The sequence below is a fragment of the Symphalangus syndactylus genome, chromosome 4, assembly GCF_028878055.3.
Source record: "Symphalangus syndactylus isolate Jambi chromosome 4, NHGRI_mSymSyn1-v2.1_pri, whole genome shotgun sequence".
Classification (NCBI taxonomy): domain Eukaryota; kingdom Metazoa; phylum Chordata; class Mammalia; order Primates; family Hylobatidae; genus Symphalangus; species Symphalangus syndactylus.
Window position 1 is genome coordinate 74,069,460 of NC_072426.2, and position 19,789 is coordinate 74,089,248.

Genomic DNA, 19,789 nt, shown 5'->3' on the forward strand with positions numbered 1-19,789 from the left:
GTTCTCGAGGAAATGCATTACTGTGATGAATGAAGCACGCAGGCAGTTTCCACACAAAAGGAACGGAACAAATATTTGTTCCATATATGGACAGATACATGTTTCTTCAGGATACAACTCAGGCTGTTTAATGATCACTAGAGACTGCTTTGAGAAATCTGTCAACATATCATACAATTCAGACAATCACCACTAACATGTAGTTATTAGGTAACAGAAAATGATTCCTAATATTCGAAGCCACACTACTTTAAATGTCACTGTCCTTTCCTTCTATAAACCTTGACAAGGCAAAAATCAACCTTCTGAAACCCTCATGCCTCTGGAAGAGCTCCAAACCCAGAAGCAGGCAAAACAAGGCTTCAGTGTTGAAGAACAGCTGAGACAACAAGGCCAGCAGCTGGAAACAGTTTAAGGACAGATGTCAACAATCCTGCGACTGGCGGGACACTGGCAAGAAACAGAGGCACTGCCATTGGCTAGTGATGTCTGTAAAAGGCCAGGCTTTCTCTCAGGGAAAGGGAAAGGCTAGAGGATGACTCCAATTAAGAAACAGAAGAGCTACAGGACCAGGAGGCAGAGAGCAGACCACAGTTAGAAGTGGCCTGAGGGAAGCAAGCCACAGAGACCTGGACAGGAAAGGAAAGGCAGAGGGCCAGGGAGCATTGCTTTCAACGCTGCTGGCCTTCCCTTCTACTGGTACTGGGTGCTCCCTGCACATGTGCATGGAAGGGGAAGGAACAGGCGCCCACGTCCTACGCCACAAAGCTCCCAGGACAGCACTTCTCTAAGTGGGCCTAGAGAACAACTGCATTGGGTTTACCTGGATGCCCACCCTAGGCCTAAAATCCACAATCTCTGAGCATGGGGCCTGGACTCCAGGTGATTCTTATGCTGAGAAAAGGACCTGAAGGGGTTTCCTCCCAATGGCATTCCATATAAAACAGAGTATGAGGGGATAACAGGGAAAGATGCCTTTCAGATGCTGTCCTAATTCTAACGCTTGTCTCCTCTTCATGGTCAAAGACCTAGAAACAGTTGTCTACACTGGTCTCCATTTCCTACCTACCTTCCCTCTCCTCAACCCAGTACCTTCATGTGTCACTTAACAAAGAAAGAGCTCTGAGAAATGCGAAGGCAATTTTATCTTTGTGCAACCATCACAGTGCACTTACACAAACCAAGATAGTGTGGCCTCCTACATATCCAGGCTCTATGGTACAGCTTATTGCTCCTAGGCTACACACCTGTCCAGCACAAGACTGTCCTGAATACTGCAGGCAACTGGAATGCTGCAGTAAGCATGTGTGTATCTACGCACAGCTAAACGTAGAAAAACTACACAGTAAAAGTATGGTACAAAAGATTTTAAAATTGATACACCACTATTACCATGAATATAGCTTAAAGGACTGGAAGCTGCTCTGGGTGGTTGGGTGGGTAAGTGAATGAGTGAGTGAGAGGGGCAAGTGAGTACACTGCACAGAACACTCACTGAACAGGACATTACTGACATTACCATACACGGTACTGTGGACACAAATACACACACTACATTAGCCTAAGCCTGCACAGCTGCCCTGGGTCAGGATCATCAATGTCACTGTCTTGCGCCTGCATATCCTGTCTCCAATGACACATGGAGCTGTCATCTTCTAAAAGATCTCCTTCTTCTGGACCACTTCCTGAAGGACCTTGACCTGCCTGAGGCTGTTTTAACTTTTTCTATATGGAGAGATACTCTCTCAAATAACAACAGGCTGGGGGCAGTGGCTCACGCCTGTAATCCCAGCGCTTTGGGAGGCCAAGATGGGCAGATCACAAGGTCAAGTAATCATGACCATCCTGGCCAATGTGGTGAAACCCCGTCTCTACAAAAAATACAAAAATTAGCTGGGCGTGGTGGCGTGCACCTGTAGTCCCAGCTACTCAGGAGGCTGAGGCAGGAGAATCACTTGAACCCAGGAGATAGAGGTTACAGTGAGCCAAGATTGCGCCACTGCACTCCAGCCTGGCGACACAGCTAGAACTCCATCTCAAAAAAAAAAAAAAACAAACAATATAGTGCAGTAAATATATAAAGCAGTAACATAGTTGTTTATTATCAAGTATTATGCACTGTAATTTAGATGCTATGCTTTTATAAGACTGGCAGCATAGTCGATTTGTTTACACCAGCATTACCACAAACATGTGAGTAATGTGTTGCACTATGACACTACATTACTAGGCAACAGGTGTTTTTCAGCTCCATTATAATCTTATGGGACCACTGTCGTCATTATGTGGCATGTAACTGTATAACTGATGTCCATGCCCAACCATATATGAGAAATTACTCTTGCAAAAGAACTCTTTCCAGGCCTTACCTTACTCTCTGCATTCATTCGTTCACCATTCATTCATTCATAAATTTTCTGACTCACTACAATATGCACTTGAAGAAGTACATCAGTTTACTACCAAAGAATTTACACAAAGCAACACGTAAGACTATTCACCATTCTTTAACACACTCTACTCCCTTGAACTCTACTGGTTTCCCCCTGCCTTTCTGGAGGTTCCTCTTCAGGCAACTCTGTCAGGTTTTGAGCCATATCAGGAAATACAAGGGTCACTGCTTCAGGGAACTTTCAGTTCAAGGACAAAAATACAAATTATTATGACATGATGGTTTCAGTAATAAACAAGGACACAGCGCACTGAGGACACTGAAATCTGCCTGGACAAGTTCAGAGGCGTCAGGGACATGGCAGTGTTTCAGTTAGACCTGAAGGCACATAGGAGATGGGTGTGGAGAAAAGTGGAGAGAAGATATTCCAGGCAAAAGGCCTGCATATACAAAGCCATGAAGTCCCGAGGCAAATTATAATAACTCCTTCCTAATCTTATTTCTAAGCATATGCATTTGGGCAGCTCCCTGCAACCCAAAATTGGAACTGTCTCACTTTTTCTCTCTTTATAGAAAAAAAGACTAGAAAAATGTATGTTTTTGTAGCTATATCTTGGTGGTGGAATGAGTGATTATTTTATCCTTATAATTTTCTATTGTAAGTATAAATTATATTATCTTAAAATCTTAAAATATCAAAAAGGCCAAAAGGAATCTTGAAGTATTTCTGAGACTTAAATTATGAGTTGGAAATAACAGGAACGAAGACCATGCAGGCAGGAGGAGCTATGTTACAGATAGCCAAATACCATCCATGCTAAAAGAGTTTGGATTCCATTCTATAAATAGGAGGGGAACTGAAAAAATTTGGGCAGGCTAGTAATTACTTCTATATATACATGGCAGAAACTCAGTGGAGAAAAGGATAGGGGGCAAGACAGGAGATGGGAGACAAATACAGAATTTACTGCAAAGGTTCAAGTGAGAGGTGACAAATGTCTAAATTCAGATAACAGCAACAAACAAGAAGACAGACAATGATTAGAAGGTAGCTATGAGAGATCTGCTGCTTACTTGGAGAAGGAAGGATGGGAGAAAGAAAGGAATTTAGAATAATCATCACTTTAAAATAAAGAAGATGTATGAGGGAGAATGGGGTTAGGGAAAAAAATGAGGTTTGTTTTACTGTGAAATCTAGGGAAGATGCCTATTGGGAAGCTAGGACATGAGTATGGATCTCAGGAGATAAGTCAAGAGTTAGAGACAGAGACATGAGAGTTGTCATAATCTAGGTGCTAACTGAACTTATGAAAACGGATGCGATTGGGATGAAAAGAATACTTAGGAAGAAAGGAGAACTGGGGGCAAACTTGAAAAGGTGAAGACACAGGAAAGAGAAAAGGTAAGTGATGAAGCCAGGCCTCCTTGGAGCAAAGAGAGATGGCATCTGGAGCCCAAGGGGGTGGATCACCCTAAACAGAGACATGGTGCCTTTCTTCTAAGGCAGAGCAGGAGGTGAGAAAGCAAAGAGAGTTCATTCATGCATGACTGTTTTTTTCTGAAATAGGAAGAACAACTCCTAGGAAAAGAGGTAGGGCTTAGGGATTGCAGAAAATTAGGAAGATGCAATAGCATTACAGTGAGAGCCTGCAATGGTGAGAGCCCATCAGGTATTGGACACCCTAATTTATACAGGTATATTTGTAACACTCATTTCACTTCTAACTATTTGCTAACATGTCTTCCCTGATGGCTCCAAGAAAATAGGGCCTGGGTGTATCTTATTTATAGCTATTGCACCTAGAAATACTTGGCACAAAGTCCATGCTCAAAACTCTTTGCTGTTAGGCTCATGCCTGCAATCTCAGCACTTTGAGGGGCTGAGGTAAGAGGACTGCCTGAGGCAAGGAGTTCAAGACTAGCCTGGACCCTGTCTCTCTTTCTTTTTTTTGGCAGGGGAGAGGGGAGACAGGGTCTTGCTCTGTTGCCTAGGCTGGAATGCAGTGGTGTGATCACATCTCACTGCAGCCTCAACCTCCTGGGCTCAGACAATCCTCCCACCTCAGCCTCCCAAGTAACTGGGACTACTGGTATGAGCCATCATGCCCAGCTAGTGATCCTGGCTCTACAAGAAAATAAATTAGCCTGGGCAACATAGCAAAACTTGGTGGAGGTGGAGGTGGGGGCCAGGGGAGGGGGCCATAAGTCCAGGAGTTGGAAGCTGCAGTAAGCTATGATCACACCACTGCATTCCAGGCTGGGCAATGGAGTGAGACCCTGTCTCAAAAAGTTAAAAAATTAAAAATGTCTTCGCTGAACCATATTGAGTTGTATGACATTGTTCTCTGACATTACTCAGAAGAATGTCTCAGAATTACTTAACGTGCAGAACTTCTCTAAACAGAAAAGTATTACTATAGATATCCAAGTGACAACTTAAATTTTCAATTACTTTAAGTATATAAGCCAACTTAAAGATAGATATAAAATGTCTCATGCTCATGGCTCTTATACATTATGAAACCAAAATTAACTTCCAAGTACAAACATAGACGCTGAAGTTATATTACTGGGTTATAAGACGGTCAACCAGATAAACTAAATGTTTATTATTAACATGAAACCACAATTTTTTTTTAATTTTGTAGAAATGCCCAAATCTCTGAGAATACCTCCCATGGTCCCTCAGACTCCAATTTGGAGTCACTAAATCTATTCCCTGGTGTGCAGGGCAGGTGCAAGAGGAAAGGTGGGGGTGGGGGGCAAAGAAGGTGCAGTGCTACCAAAAAGTTAACAAATAAGAGGAAAAAGTCAAAAGACCAGACATCATAACAGGGAGGTGAAAGGAGAGGGAACTATAGGAAGTGAAAAGAGCTGGAACCCACGACAGTTAAGAATTTACAATTTCAGAGACAGGCAGTCTTGGGGAAAAAGGCCTATATTAAAAATACAGTACCAGGTCATTGTTTTAGCTAGGGTTCCGTCCAAAGCAGAGCCTGGGAACAGAACTGGTGTGCAGGCAGTTTATTGGAAGGTGACCCCAGGAAAAGAGAGAGACACTTTGAAGACAGTGAACCAAGAAAAAGAGAAAAAGCCAATACAAAGATACTATCTTTACCATACTGAGTACCTGGGGGCTTGATCTTGTGGAAAACTTTTGAGAAGTACTTAGAAAGTCTGTCCAGTGAAAGTCAACAGAAAAATGTATCAACTCCAGTTGCATAGGTAAAAGGTTGCCTCAAGGGGCATTAACTCCCCTAACACTTCTAAGAACTACAGTGCAGGTGCCCAGGGACAGACAAGAGGGAACAGACAAGAAAGCTGCTTAGAGGAGCCGCAGGGGAAAAAGCAAAAGAGAGGCACCTGAGGCAGCATGCAGTCAGCCAGGAGTGAGCCATCGACTGTTCCCAGCAGCACCAGCTGGAATCAGAGGCCAAGAGGATGCGAGAAAGACACACGAGGTTTCCAGTACAGTGATCAACGGCCACTGAGGTTGAGAGAAAAGAAAACTGCTAGACCAGAGTTCAGGTAAGGCCTGGGAGCCACAGTACCTGCCCACTAGCAGCGCTGCCAGCCAGCTGGGCCTGGGCGGCAGAGCAGGTAAGTTCAAAGGCTGGGCCAAAGTCGTTGTTCGGGTGCGGCGTGGGCCTTGGTCTGTAAAGGGGCGTCCGCGCGGCAGCAGCCACGATCATGGGGGCCCCGGGCTAGGCGACAGCACTAGTTGTCGCGCGTCACCAAACACTGTGAAGCACCTCTCTAGCGGAGACCTGCTCCGGGATCAACATGCTGCGGGGCACAGAAATTGATGTGTTAGCTAACGCTTCCATTGACCAAAGGAAATTCATCCGAGATGATGTCATGACTCAGCTGGCCGTATATGAGCTGAAAAATCTCACCTAGTATAGCTAGCTGTTGGGTGGTTTTCCATAGACACTTCCACAGGCAGAAGCCCTAGATAGAGCTTCTTAGACAGACACAGTGATTAGCCCGAATGTGCCCTTTGAGGTCATTAAACAATGCCTTACTGCTCGCTAGATTGATCCTGCCAGTGGCTGAGTCTACAACACTGAATTCAACCCTCCCAAAACTGTGGGCACTGATGATCTGACTGGGGATCTTCTCATTCAGCGTGAGGATGATAAACCGGAGACGGTTATCGAAAGACTAAAGGCTTATGAAGCCCAAACAAAGCCAGTCCTGGAATATTACCAAGCTTTTCTACAAACTAAAGTTCCACAAAGAAGCCAGAAAGCTGCCATTACTCCATGAGGAGAAATGTGTGTAACTAGTAAGATGAGCAAACCTCCTATTCCTTGCATTTAAAAACTGCTTTTCCTAAGACTTCCAGTATGTATGAATTCTTTGAAAGTTATATTACTTTTATTTCTACTGATTTTATTCTGGATACTGAGGATGTGCCAAATGAGTCAGATACTAAGATTAATCTTTTGAAATCATCTAGTGTGTTTTATCCAGTCACCAGCAAAACCATCAGAGATGTCTTAACTTTTAAAACACGTTAGAGCAAAATTAAAAGAACAGTTGGTAGCGATCTAACTTTTTGTTCATTAAGATTAAGTGGTTGATAGGCCGCGTGCGGTCGCTCATGCCTGTAATCCCAGCACTCTGGGGGGCCAAGACGGTAGATCATGAGGTCAGAAGATCGAGACCATCCTGGCTAACATGGTGAAACCCTGTCTCTACTAAAAATACAAAAAAATTAGCCGGGCGTGGTGGCGGGTGCCTGTAGTCCCAGCTACTCAGGAGGCTGAGGCAGGAGAATGGCGTGAACCCAGGAGGTGGAGCTTGCAGTGAGCCGAGATCATGCCACTGCACTCCAGCCTGGGTGACAGAGCAAGACTCTGTCTAAAAAAAAAAAAAAAACATTGAGGGGAGGGAATAACATACCTAATACAAATAGAAATAAGGAGGAACCTTTGAGGTTTGCTATGCTTTGAACGTGTCCCCAAGGTTCACGTGTTGGAAACTTATCCCCAAAGCAACAGTGATGAGAGGTGGAACTTTTAAGAGGTGATAAGGTCATGAGGGCTCTGCCCACATGAATGGATTAATGCTATTACCACAGGAGTGGGGAATGGATTCCAGATAAAAGACCGAGTTTGGCCTCCTTCTCTTCTCTCGCTCTCTTGCCCTTCCGCCTTCTACCATGGGATGATGCAGCAGAAAGACACTAGATGCCAACACCTTGGTAATGCACTTCCCAGCCCCCAGAAACTTGACATAAATTACCCAGTCTGTGGCATTCTGTTATAGCAGCACAAAGACTAAGACAAGGTTCTTGTATCACGAGGAAGGAAACCCCCCTGAAAGGACTAGAATACGAATTCTGTGTTTTATTAATCAAACGCAACTAGCAATATGATTTCGTTCAGGGACTGCTGCTCACTGTGGATTACTGAAAAAAAAAAAAAAAGAAGACTTCTCAATTGAGAGGGCCAGACTAGGCACAGGCAAGAAGGCAAGAAGAGTATAATACACTAAGTTTTGATGATTTAAAGTAATTTGTAACAAAAAGTTATTTCATTTAGAACTGTAATAATGATAAAATAATAGCATCTATCTCCTCCAGGTAACTCTATGAGGTGGAGAATAATAGTGTCTTTGTTTCACAGATGAGGAAACAAAACCACAGAGAGACTAAACAACTTGCAATGGTGGAATCAAAAGTTGCACAGGTGGAACTGAAACCTGACCATCTGTATCCAGAAGCTATGACCTGACTTCATTAAACTGTAATTTTTTGAAAGCCTACTTAATCACTATTTTAAAATAAAGAACATCCTTCTAGTGTTAGAACTGACTCAGAGCACAGAAATGGAAAGGGCTTATAATGTTCTATGAGTTTATTTCTTGGGCATTTGAACTTAATAGAGGCCAAGAAAAGTTATTTTAATTGCCATGTTTCATAAGTACAGACAAAGGTTTTGTGTCTTGTTCCTATAAAAGCATTTCACCTTAAGGTCATTTTTTACCATATGCAATTTTATCTAAGGGGTCATAATTCATTCCCTAAACAATAAACAATCTTAAACACCACCCACAAATAATCTCATTTTAGTGCTTAACCCAAATATGTGCAATTGTTTCCACTGTCAAAAATAGTGCATAATTGGCCGGGCGCGGTGGCTCACACTTGTAATCCCAGCACTTTGGGAGGCCGAGGCGGGCGAATCACGAGGTCAGGAGATCGAGACCACGGTGAAACCCTGTCTCTACTAAAAATACAAAAAATAAGCCGGGCGTGGTGGCGGGCGCCTGTAGTCCCAGCTACTCGGAGAGGCTGAGGCAAGAGAATGGCGTGTACCCGGGAGGCGGAGCTTACAGTGAGCCGAGATCGCGCCACTGCACTCCAGCCTGGGCGACAGAGCGAGACTCCATCGCACAAAAAAAAAAAAAAAAAAAAAAAAAAAAAAAAGTGCATAATTGTTTTAATATTCACTGTAAACTAATCTTTATCCATAAAAATACAGTTTTATATCATGTTCAAACTTTGAAATAAACACTCATTTTTATTAATTTTTTAAAACAATTTTACAAATAATTCATTTGGCATTTCCTTTTAAATGTACAGATACAATCTTTAGAAACTTTATATGGACTATCTTTGTAGAAATTAAACAACTACACTTTAGAAAAAAATTACCTTAAAAATGTAACATATGTAACATGTTATGTTCATTTCAGGGTTGAAAAATAAGCCACCAAAAAGCCAACTCAAATAAAAAGAATACACAAAAGATTTCACAAAATCTCAAATCTTTTCACCTTAATAGTAGAAAAGATTCTGACACCTATAGAGGTATATCATGAATGTCTCCTAAAAATTATAATAAAGTTGGATTCATCCCAAGTCTATTCTACTATCATTATTTTCTGTATCTGCTTTTAAAAGGGGGAAAAAATAGGCCAATAACAGATTTTAGTATTTAAAAATCAATATATTCCAGAAAAAGAACACAGAGCCAAACTGAAAGACATGAGGTTCCTCCCACTTATCCCACATAAAGAGTAATAAAAACGGGAAAAACATGAATGGAAGAGACTGAGAAATCTTTCTGAATTCTGTACCATCTGAGAGGGTGACATGTGGAGATGAGTTCCTCCCATGGAAAGGGAACCTTTCCCCTTACAGGAAGAACAATTAAAACTTGACACTTCTTTTCCTTCCATCTGGCAGGAAGAGGTGTGTTAGTGACTACAGAGGTGTTTATGGCCCAAATATTAATAAGCTAGCATTAATGATTGATTAACAAAACTTAGCAGAAAGAATAGAGAAGAAAAAAAAGGAGACATGAAAGAGAAGAGGCTAAGGGATCCCAAAGATGTAACACCACATTTGAAGTCCTCTTCTCCTCTCCTTGACAAACACAAAAGTAGTCTGAATTAGAAAACCATCTAAAATTCACTACTCCCACCCAGAAGAAAAATGGCTTTTTAAAGAGCACCAACCCCTTCTCACACAATGATAATGCTAGCCTGGGCTAAGAAGCTCTAACAACAAAGGTTTGGCTGCTCCAAAGCTATAGGTTAACAATTTGAAATCTGAGAACGGCTCACAACAGGGCTAGATACTTTAAGAAAATTATACAACAACAGATTGAAGATAAAATTCATCACTAGTGACTCTACCCACCTTCTCCAGGAAAATGAAATATGGAAGATCTTTATCACCACCCAATCTACAAGTGCAAGGGAAAGATAAATAATGGATATAGTACGCATTGGCAAACAAAATGCCTAAAAGATAATACGTTGGGGGTAGGGGGAGGTAAAGCCTGGAAACTTAACACCTAGGAAAGACTTCCACAGAACAAAAAGTGAAAGGAAGTCAGTGAAGAATCTTCTTTAAAAATAAGAGAAAATCTAGAACTCATTACGCTCTTCAGGAAAGTCAGAAAATCTCAAATAGATCTTGACAGTGATCAAAGAGTAAAACCACAAAAGTTGAGGAAAAGTAAACAGAACTAAGGAAGAAAATTTAGGCTGGAATCCTCTACAGAACTCATAGACACGAAGAACAGAATCAACATAACAGGAAAATCACACAAAATTCAAATAATTCAAGCCGATTAGAAACGTCGTCTAATGGTGATCTCATCAACAGACAACTGGTACAGCACCACCACCACCACCAGCCCCTCCCTGCCCTGAAAAAAAAATAGCTTTATGTGAGAAACGGGAAAAAATGAAGCATTTAATTCAAATGGGGGTAAAGGGGCACAAAATTAACTCAAGACTTCAGCGGATGAACTTAAAAGCAGAAAAATACACTTTAAACAAAGCTATTAAGCCATAATATGAAGGGCTGATCCAAAATGAGCAAAAAACCTGCCTGAACTTAATTCTTCCCAGCTCCTCCTTCCACTCAAAAGGTAAGACATTATTACCTAGCAATTGATTGTTTTTCAAACCAGCCTAGTATGCTGTTCCTTCTTTCCACTCTCTATGTCTGCGGACTTTTTTGCCTTTCCCTGTGAGGAGGAAAGAAGTTGGGAACGGTTTTGGTTGAGAAAGTTTACTCTGGGGCAAGTTTTCAAAGATAATTGTGAGTGGAGCTAGCAAAAGAACCATCATGATCAACGGTATCAATAAGCACCTGAGAGCAAGACTTATTCCCCATAATTTCAATTAAAGAGAATTATCTTCTCAAACTGCGTAATTATATCCACTTTTTAAGCAGAGCATTCCAAAATGCTTCCTTGATTAAAACTAATTTTGACCACATACTTTGTCACATCTTCCTCTCCATCCTGTCTGTGGTAGAGTGCATACAGTATTTTAAATATATGACAAATGTTTTAAAACCATGATAAACATAGGAAGAAAACAGTTTCTCATTTTACTCATCAGTAAGCTGTAAACAGTATCTAATTGTTGGGAAGATAAAATATGATCATTATATGAAAGCTCTTATCAGCAAATATCTTTCTAAGTGGTCAACAGCTCATAATTTACTTGATTACCAAATTTGCTTCTTGTTCTCCAACTCATTAATCATGGCCTTCTAAAACAAGAACCTCAGTGACTCCTTAATAAATGTTTCTCAATCTTTTTAATCCATGCTTCTTTAATAAGCATAAATCTTACTCCCTATTGTACTTTTTTGTAACATTTTCCTAATATAACATTATACTACCAAATGTGCTTTTTCAAACTCCAATTTCCTCCTCCAATAATCAAACATGACCCTGTATCACCCATTTAGAAGAAGCACTGAAATCATAATATGAAGAAAATCATACATAAACCATAAAATATTGTACATGGGGAAGAATAATCTATTGCTAATTTCATAGATTATGAAAGCTTAAGTTATTTACATATTCATTCCATAAACATTTATACAGAAAAATGTGACTTCCATACTTCAAATGGTACATACCTAATTTTGTATGTAAATATTTTCCTCATCACTCCACTGAAACTATACTCCCTACACAAAATAGAATGCTGATTTTTCTTCTTCCTTTCTGCCTTTATTGCCTCTTCATCTCACCAACCACAATCAATTTAATTAACTACTCCTTCTCTGTGGTTCCAAAACAGCTTTGATAGTGCCCAGCAGAGTGAATGACAAACCTTCAGTGATGCTCAATAATACAGTGTTATTTCTATTCAAACTTCTATTGTAACTAATTGTACTCATGTCTGTGTCTCTCATCAGGCTAGTGTTGGAGGGCAAGAACCTAGGCCTTCATTTTATATAGCCTTCATATATCCTTCTGATATATATGATATTATACACAACTCCTAATAGGTAACAAAGTGGCCAAGTACTATCTGCGAAATTAGACTGGATTCTTCCCATGCTGTCCTTGAATATGACACCCATCTGTCATCCAACCTTCGCTCATATCATTCCAAGCTCAGGCCTCATCTCCTACACAACGTGTTCCAAAACCACACAAGCCAATGCTGAGATTTTTCTAACGCTGTTGGGGAATATTACATGGTACAGTATTTTATGGTACAGTACATTGTATAAAACACTCTTTGGTATTTATGTTTTCCTGAACTGAACACAACTTGTTCCAACTAGACAACAGACTCAACATCAAAGAGCATGTCAACTTCTTGATTCATGCCCACTGAGTAAAGCATTTTACAGGTAACTGGTACTCAATGTACTGATAGAATAAAATGTATGTACAGCCGACCTACATCCTGATGCAGAGCTGACAGGGACAGATGTTGCTGGTCAGCGCTGGTAGGTATCCTTAATGGAGTAAGTGGCACAGTGCCTACACTCTCTGGTGATACAAAAAAAAAAAAAAAAAAAAAAGTGGCTCATGGAGAGAGAGAACTGCACTCTGCTTACATCAGGCAGCAGCTATCCTCCAACTCCTCGAACAAGAGAATGAGAGAAACATGCAGACTGCTTTACAGGGTAGATGTGGAAACCAACGCTCTGGAAGTATAGTACTCTGACAACGGTCACACAAAAATTCAGTGGCAGACCAGGCACTGACACCCAGGTTTCCTGTCTCCCAATCGAGAAGCCTTTACTACATCAAACTGCTTCTCTGATCAGGTATCTGAAAATAAATTACCACAAAGGAATGTGACCAATGAAGTCTTTTTGTCTTTAACTCAAACATGCCAATCACTAGAAAAACCCAGAAATACCTATGTCACTCACAAAAATGCCACTCAAAGGAATTAGAAGTTCAGAGAAGAAACTGGGGAAGGTAAATGCTTTTCTGGATTCCTCTGCCTCCACCCCCGCTTGACTATTAAAAGTGTTCCCAGGTCCTCCTTCAGCCCTTTTTTCACTCCACACCCTCCTTTGGTGTTTGCACGCACAGCCTATAGCTTCAACCAGCAATAGACTAAGAATTCCCAAATTGAAATCTCTCAGAGTTTCTTCTTTTTTTAAGCTCTGAATCTGTGTATTCAACTGCAATTTAGACATCTCCACCTATGTCCCATGGTCACCTTAAAAAAAAAACTTGGCCTCATAAGGTCATCATTTACCCTCTGCTCCAGCCAACCAGCACCCCCGGCTTGTGGTCACCCTCTCACCTCAGTGAACAGCACCTCCTAGCCAGAAACCAGTGTCACACTGGGTTTCTTTCATTTCTCTTATCAAGTCTTACCAATTCTCCCTCCTAAATACAGTAGCTCTTGAACCCCACTCAAATCATCCTCCATATAGGGATCTGCAAAGCTTTCTGACCACTCACCTTTATCACTAAAAAAATTCTGAGCATACCTGTACCCAAAATATATGCAATTTATAAATTCAAATACATGTACTTCTACAGCAATATAGTAAGATATAAATCATAATCAAAATTTTAAACTTTAAAGTGATGAGATCAACAAACATAATAGTAGACCTAAAATTTTCTCCCTATACTTCAGTGAGTCTTTTTATGCATCCCTGGAGATAGGAACCTGTGCTTTGAAATTATGTACAATGAGATTGGTCCTATAAGAAATACACACATATATGTGCTTGTGTGTGTTTATATACATATGTATGTGTACTGGAGGCAGCTTTTCTCATGCACACACACGTTTCATGAAGTGATATGCACATGCTTAAGCATATTGCTAAATATAGTGAACTCTACCTTCTAAAGTCACAAACCAAACGGCAAGTTTAAAGTTAGCTGACCTCTAAAAACTCACAGCCACTTTTAAAACAATAACAAATGTACAAAGTATAGTTTGGATCCTTTTGTACACAACTCCTGAAAGAGAGAAACTTTTTTTTTCACCTACCAACAGACATATTGGAAGGCTGCTAATATTCTGACTTTTACGGACTGTACCCCCTTTAACCTGGGTACATACCGTAATATCTTTTCAGTTTTCCACAGCTATAGAGATACCCCTAGAATAACACTTCAGGATTCAGAAGACGAATGTACCTTTCTGTATCTTAACCTCTCTACTCCATACCTCCAAACTCTGAAAAAACAACCAGCCAAACTCTCAGAACCTAAAACCAAGTCAGAGTAAACACTGCTAATACGATACAGATACTTACATATTTACCCGGCATAATCTCTAGGATTCCACCCACAACCTAACAGATCCTAACTCTCTTGCAGAGTGAGAAAATCTGCTAATATCTAACAGAAGTCTAAATGAACCCTTTCAGATATATGCAGCTTGTTACATATTCAGAAAGTTAAGTTCTCTGAAACTTTTACCAGTTACAAGATGTTTCAGCTTATCACACTAGCAGCATAGTTAAGGGCAAACCAGAGCAGCTACAGAATATTAATGAATATTTTTTTCAGACAGAACACTATACTACTCCCCGCTGTAAGCCATAACTTACTTATCAAGAAGCCAAACAATAAAAGCATTACAATCAGTGGCAAGCACGCTTAGGAAAACTGGCACCATGTTAAGTTGTTTGACCACTTTTCATTATTATAATATGACCAGATGTCCCCAGTGTCTCTCCCAGAGTTAGGAAGAACACCAATGTAGAACTACATTTTCATTCGTGATGGTAATTCGGGGCTGATTTAAATTAAATTATACTGACCAGAAAGCTAAGAAGAAAGCTGCCTAATTGTTAAAATTACTAAATCCAGTGACTTTCAGAATTGTTGATTCCATGCTTTTCATGTGCAGAATGTTGAGGGTATTAAAAAGTAACTTTAATATAGAACTTTACACTGTTAAGAAAATCACAAACACTTAAAATTGTAGGTCTAGGTCTGAAGTCAACATAGACGAGTTAAACAGTCTATTTGCTTCCTGTTCACAGAATTAAAGTATTAACCACATTCTTTGTCCTTTTAACTAGCATTCTAATAACATCTTCCACCTTCATACTCAATTTTGGGATAAGTAAAATGACTTTCTCCCCAAAAGCCTGTAATCAAAATACCAATGTTTTTTATTCAACACTTCACCATCTTCAGTCCCTTATATAATATTGATCAATGAGTCAACATTATTTAAAAATATGAGAATTATAGTGAGACTCTAAGTCCTGACCCCTCTGGGCCTTGATGTCCACAAATGAACAGGTAACTGCCAACTAATGATTAAGTTCCTTAATCATTTCTAAAACTGGTCTATTGTATAACCTATCGTAAAGGACGTATGTGGTTTAAGAAAGATATCTAATCTAAATTCCTCTAGCATGTTATTTTTGTAGCATCAAAACTACAATTAAAAAAAAAAAAAACCTAAGGGCCAGGCTCAGGGGCTCACGCCTGTAATCCCAGCACTTTGGGAGCTCGGGGAGAGAGCACAGCTTGAGCCCAGGAGTTTGAGGCCAGCCTGGGCAGCATAGTGAAATCCTGTCTCTACAAAAAATAAAAAAATTAGCCGGGCACGGTGGCAGGCGCCTGTAGTCCCAGCTACTCAGGAGGCTGAGGTGGAAAAATAACTTAAGCCTGGGCGGTTGAGGCTGCAGTGAGCTGTGATGGCTCTTCTGCACTCCAGCCTGGGCAACAGAGACCCTGTCTCAAAACAAAACAAAATAACCTAGTAATTCCAGCCACCTAAGTTATCCATGTGGCATGTTGGCCCAAAGAAACCTTACTAATGATGTTACCAATTACCTTCCGAGATATTTTTAACATCTTTTTACTATAAAAGAAAGCTGAAAAGGAGTCAATACTCTCAAGCTAAGTGTTTTACATTTTGTATTTGATTTTCACAACTATAGTTAGGAAGGTTACTTGTGGTTTAAACGTGGACTCTGGAGCTAGACCCCATGCCTTCTCCAGGAGCTCCTGATGACCACAGGCAACTTACTTTTGCTCCCTGTGCCTCAGTTTCTTCACTCGGAAAATGGGAATTGAAACAGTACCAATCTCATTAGAGCGGTTCCAGAATTAAACAACACATGTAAAATGCCTAGAGCTAAACTTGGCCCTCACTGTCATTATTGTAACAATGAATTATTAATGTAGATATTATTGTTCCTATTTCACAGATGAGGAAACGGAAGCTTAGAGAGTGCAACTTACTAATGATCATACCAATGAGTGCAAAGTCTTCGACTCAAAAGCACGAATTTGATTAAATAAAAGTTACTTAGAGGGTAGGAGTCTCATAAATCCAATTTATGAAGCCTAAGAAATGACACGCGGTAAAATCATACGAGACACAGGCTGGGCTCTCAGGCACAAGCTGGCCATGGCCATGCGTCCTGGTCCCGGGGTGCCCGGCAGGGACCGGCGACTCTTGACTTCCCGGCATTCGCGTTTATAAACACGGGGAACTGGACTGCACTGCCGTCACCGCACCCCCGGTCCCCAGGGGCTCCGCGAGGCCACCTTCTACCCGGCTCCCGCCGCCCCCGCTCGCGGCGCTGGCCCCAGGGCTGCCTCCTGGCAGCCGGAGACCAGTCCCCGCCGCGGGCGCCGACGGCTGGCTCGACGCTGCTCCAAGGACAGCAGCTCGCGAGGGAGCGAGAGACAAAGGCACAGGACCCGTCCACGGGAGTGCCAAGTCCCAAACGCCGAGATCCGGGTGGCCTCGCTGGCTCCCACCCGCGCTTACCCTAGCGCGGCGGGAGACCGCAGGTGTCAGGGGCCGTTCGGGCCCGGTCCTCCGCAGCTCCAGCAGCCCCGACGTGACAGCGCCCAGGCCCGCAACCCTCGCGTTTGGAACGCGGCTGGGCCGGCTCTGCGCCCGGGGACTGCCAGCGCCGGGGACCCGAGGTGGGTGGCGGTGTGCGGACTTCCTCCTGGACTAGCCTGGAATCCCGCCCCAGCCCCCAACCGCCGGCGGCCGTCCCCGCCCCCACGCCCGGCACAAAGGTCCCGGCGAGGACCGGCCGGCGGCTCTAAGTGCGGCCGCGCACCGGAGACCGGAGGCCGCGGCCCGCGCTCCCACACCTGAGGCCCGCCGGCCCCTACCTTCTCCGCGCGGCGTCCGGGCCCCGGCGCGGTGGGCTCGGGCCTGCTGTTCCGCGACTGCCGCTGGGCCTCTCCCGCGGGCTGGAGGGGCCTCCAGCGTCTCGGGCGCGGCGGGTGGCGGCGGCTCCTCCTTCTCAGGGGCGGGAGGAGGGGACTCGGCGGCCCAGAGCCGCCCCCCGGCAGGAAACCAGCCGCGGCCCCGCCTCCTCTGCGCGTCTGATCCCGCTCCCGAGCCCGCCGCCGCTGCCCTCTCCCTCCGGAAACGCATTCCTCTCTCGCCGCGTCAGCCCGGCCCGGGGCGAGGAGGAGGCGGAGGCAGGAAGCGCGACCGGGACAAAGGAACCGCCCGCGCGGGAGCGCGCCTGAGGGAGGCCGCGGAGGGCAGGGCCGGGGCTGCGTTGAGACAGTCGCCGTGCCTCAGTTTCCTCCTTTGCGAAGGGCGGGAGGGGTGGGACGCGCCCTAGAGTCCGGCGCGTTCCTGGTGTAGCCTGCTGGGCCCGTGTTCTTTAAGTTCCGCTTCCTCGGAGCCGCGTGTCCGACCCTCGCTCCCGTTTGTCCACTGATGTCTCGTTACGAGCCGGGGAGATCCTGCATCTCGGAAGCCCCCTGAGTCCCGAGGCAAATCGGGACCATGAGCCCCCCGCTACGCTGCAGGGCTCCATGGGGCCAAAAACCACGTGGTCCTTCTGGAAGGGAACTGGCTAAGCCAGGACTGCTTTTCTGGAGTGATAATGTGCTTGCCTGTGTCTAAGAGAAAGGTGAAGACTTGGGAAGCCCATGCGTGCCACGAAGGGTGGTGAGACTGGGGAACGTTTTAGAAAACCTGATGAGTTGGGTCCTGCTTTTGATAGATTTATCTGGAGGTACCTTTATGGGGAACAGGGATGAGAAGGAAAAGTTTCTTCCTGAGGAGTACAGTTTCTGTTCCACCTCTTTAAAAAAAAGAATTTGGAGATGGAGGCTGGAAACAACGTTTGAAAGAGAAGGAAACATTCATTATGAGAATGGCTGGACGCATGTCGATTCGATGATTGAAATCTGTACCAGCCAAAATCATACTGAAACCTAGTAATTCAGTATATGCTGCTGACAAGCTGCTATCCTGGTAGCAGAAAATGTTGTGGGTTCCACTTGGTGAGCTGCAGCACCCTGTTGGGAAAAGAGCTCAAAAATTACCAGATTTATGAAACAGAAGTGTTTCTCTTGCAGGAGATTAGGGACTGGAACGCCCATTTGGCTGCTGCCAATCAATATACGAGAAAATGAAGCGATCACATCTAAGAAAACTTGCACATTACTTACCAGCAAAATCAAAACTATTGGTTAGCTAATCTCTGAAGACCTCTAGGAAATGAGCACTATTTTTCCCACTTAATGGATGTTCAAGCTTAAGAGGCTAAATGATGTTCCTATGTTAATATCTCAATGGTCAAACTGCCATTAGAACTCAACATTCTTGAATTTTAAAGGTATCGGTTTTACCATTGTTCAGAATTCATCAGAATTGGCCCAGTCTCAGCACAGAAAACTATAGTTCAAAAGCATAATTGGTCCATGCCTGATTTGCACTACAATTTCCAGAATTTTTTTCCCTGTACATGACTGGTGGAGGCACTGGCTAATCTTTGCTACAAGAACATTATGAGATTTAACTCTAAACTAAATTAGTTCCTCCAAGACAATTTACTGACCTTTTTAACACCACCGTCAAGCACTGTTGCGAGGACAGATAATAGGGGCTCAGATAATATCTGATAAATGAATAAATAGGTCCTTTTGCTCTCCCAGGACCAGGCTAGAGCACTTGACTAAACTGATGTGTGAGGTAGCAATTTGTGTACAGAAGTCATGAGTTTTGAGGAAAAAGAAATTAAAGAAACATGTTCTCTAAAAACTGCAGTCATTGGTCAAGAATACGAGTCTACTTGTGATTTCATACAAATAATGGGTGGACAGTGAGCTATGAAATATATGAATACTCAAGTAAAGGTTGGTCAGCATATGTGCTAAACAGGAAATCCTGGTAAGTAGGAATAGTGCAAGCTACATTGCTAGCTCTTATGATATTAGGTTGGTGCAAGGTCTACCAGGTGTCTCTTGCCTTCCCATGTGTAAGGTCAACCAGATAGCTCTCACCTTTCCATGTTTAAGGTCAACCAGAGGGTGCTTGCCTTCCCATGTCTAAGGTCGACCAGATGGCTGCGTGCCCAATGTAATAGAACATCATTAGTATTTTAAATTCAAGATAAATCCATACCTTACCTACACTGTCTCCCAATTATTATCAATTGTCTTCTGCCATCTCTTAAGTCATTATTATGTCAAATAAAGTTAGTGTTTCTTTTAGTTTTGTCACTGGTGATACTACTACTTGCTCTTCAAAATGTATCTTTATTCATCTAACATTTTCCAAAGTAAAGTTTCAGAGTTGCTCAGCAAGAAAGACGTTATTGGATGCCTAGGTTTATATTAGTTTGACTTATATTATTATTAATTAGCACCCCTTTTCACTCTCAAAAGTACGTCCTAGTATAGA

The 19,789-nt window shown here is 42.8% G+C and overlaps 1 protein-coding gene and 1 pseudogene across 2 annotated transcripts in view; one reads left to right on the forward strand and one right to left on the reverse strand.

The window, feature by feature from the left end:
• Positions 1-19,136, reverse strand: part of ITGB1 (integrin subunit beta 1) — a 56,932-nt gene extending 37,796 nt beyond the window's left edge. For both annotated transcript variants that reach the window (XM_055275091.2, XM_063637350.1), the window contains exon 1: positions 17,254-19,136. The gene's annotated coding sequence lies outside the window, so the exon portion shown is untranslated. The remainder of the gene's footprint in view (positions 1-17,253) is intronic.
• Positions 5,766-6,661, forward strand: LOC129480100 (GTP:AMP phosphotransferase AK3, mitochondrial-like; annotated as a pseudogene).
• Positions 19,137-19,789: the final 653 nt, after the last annotated feature.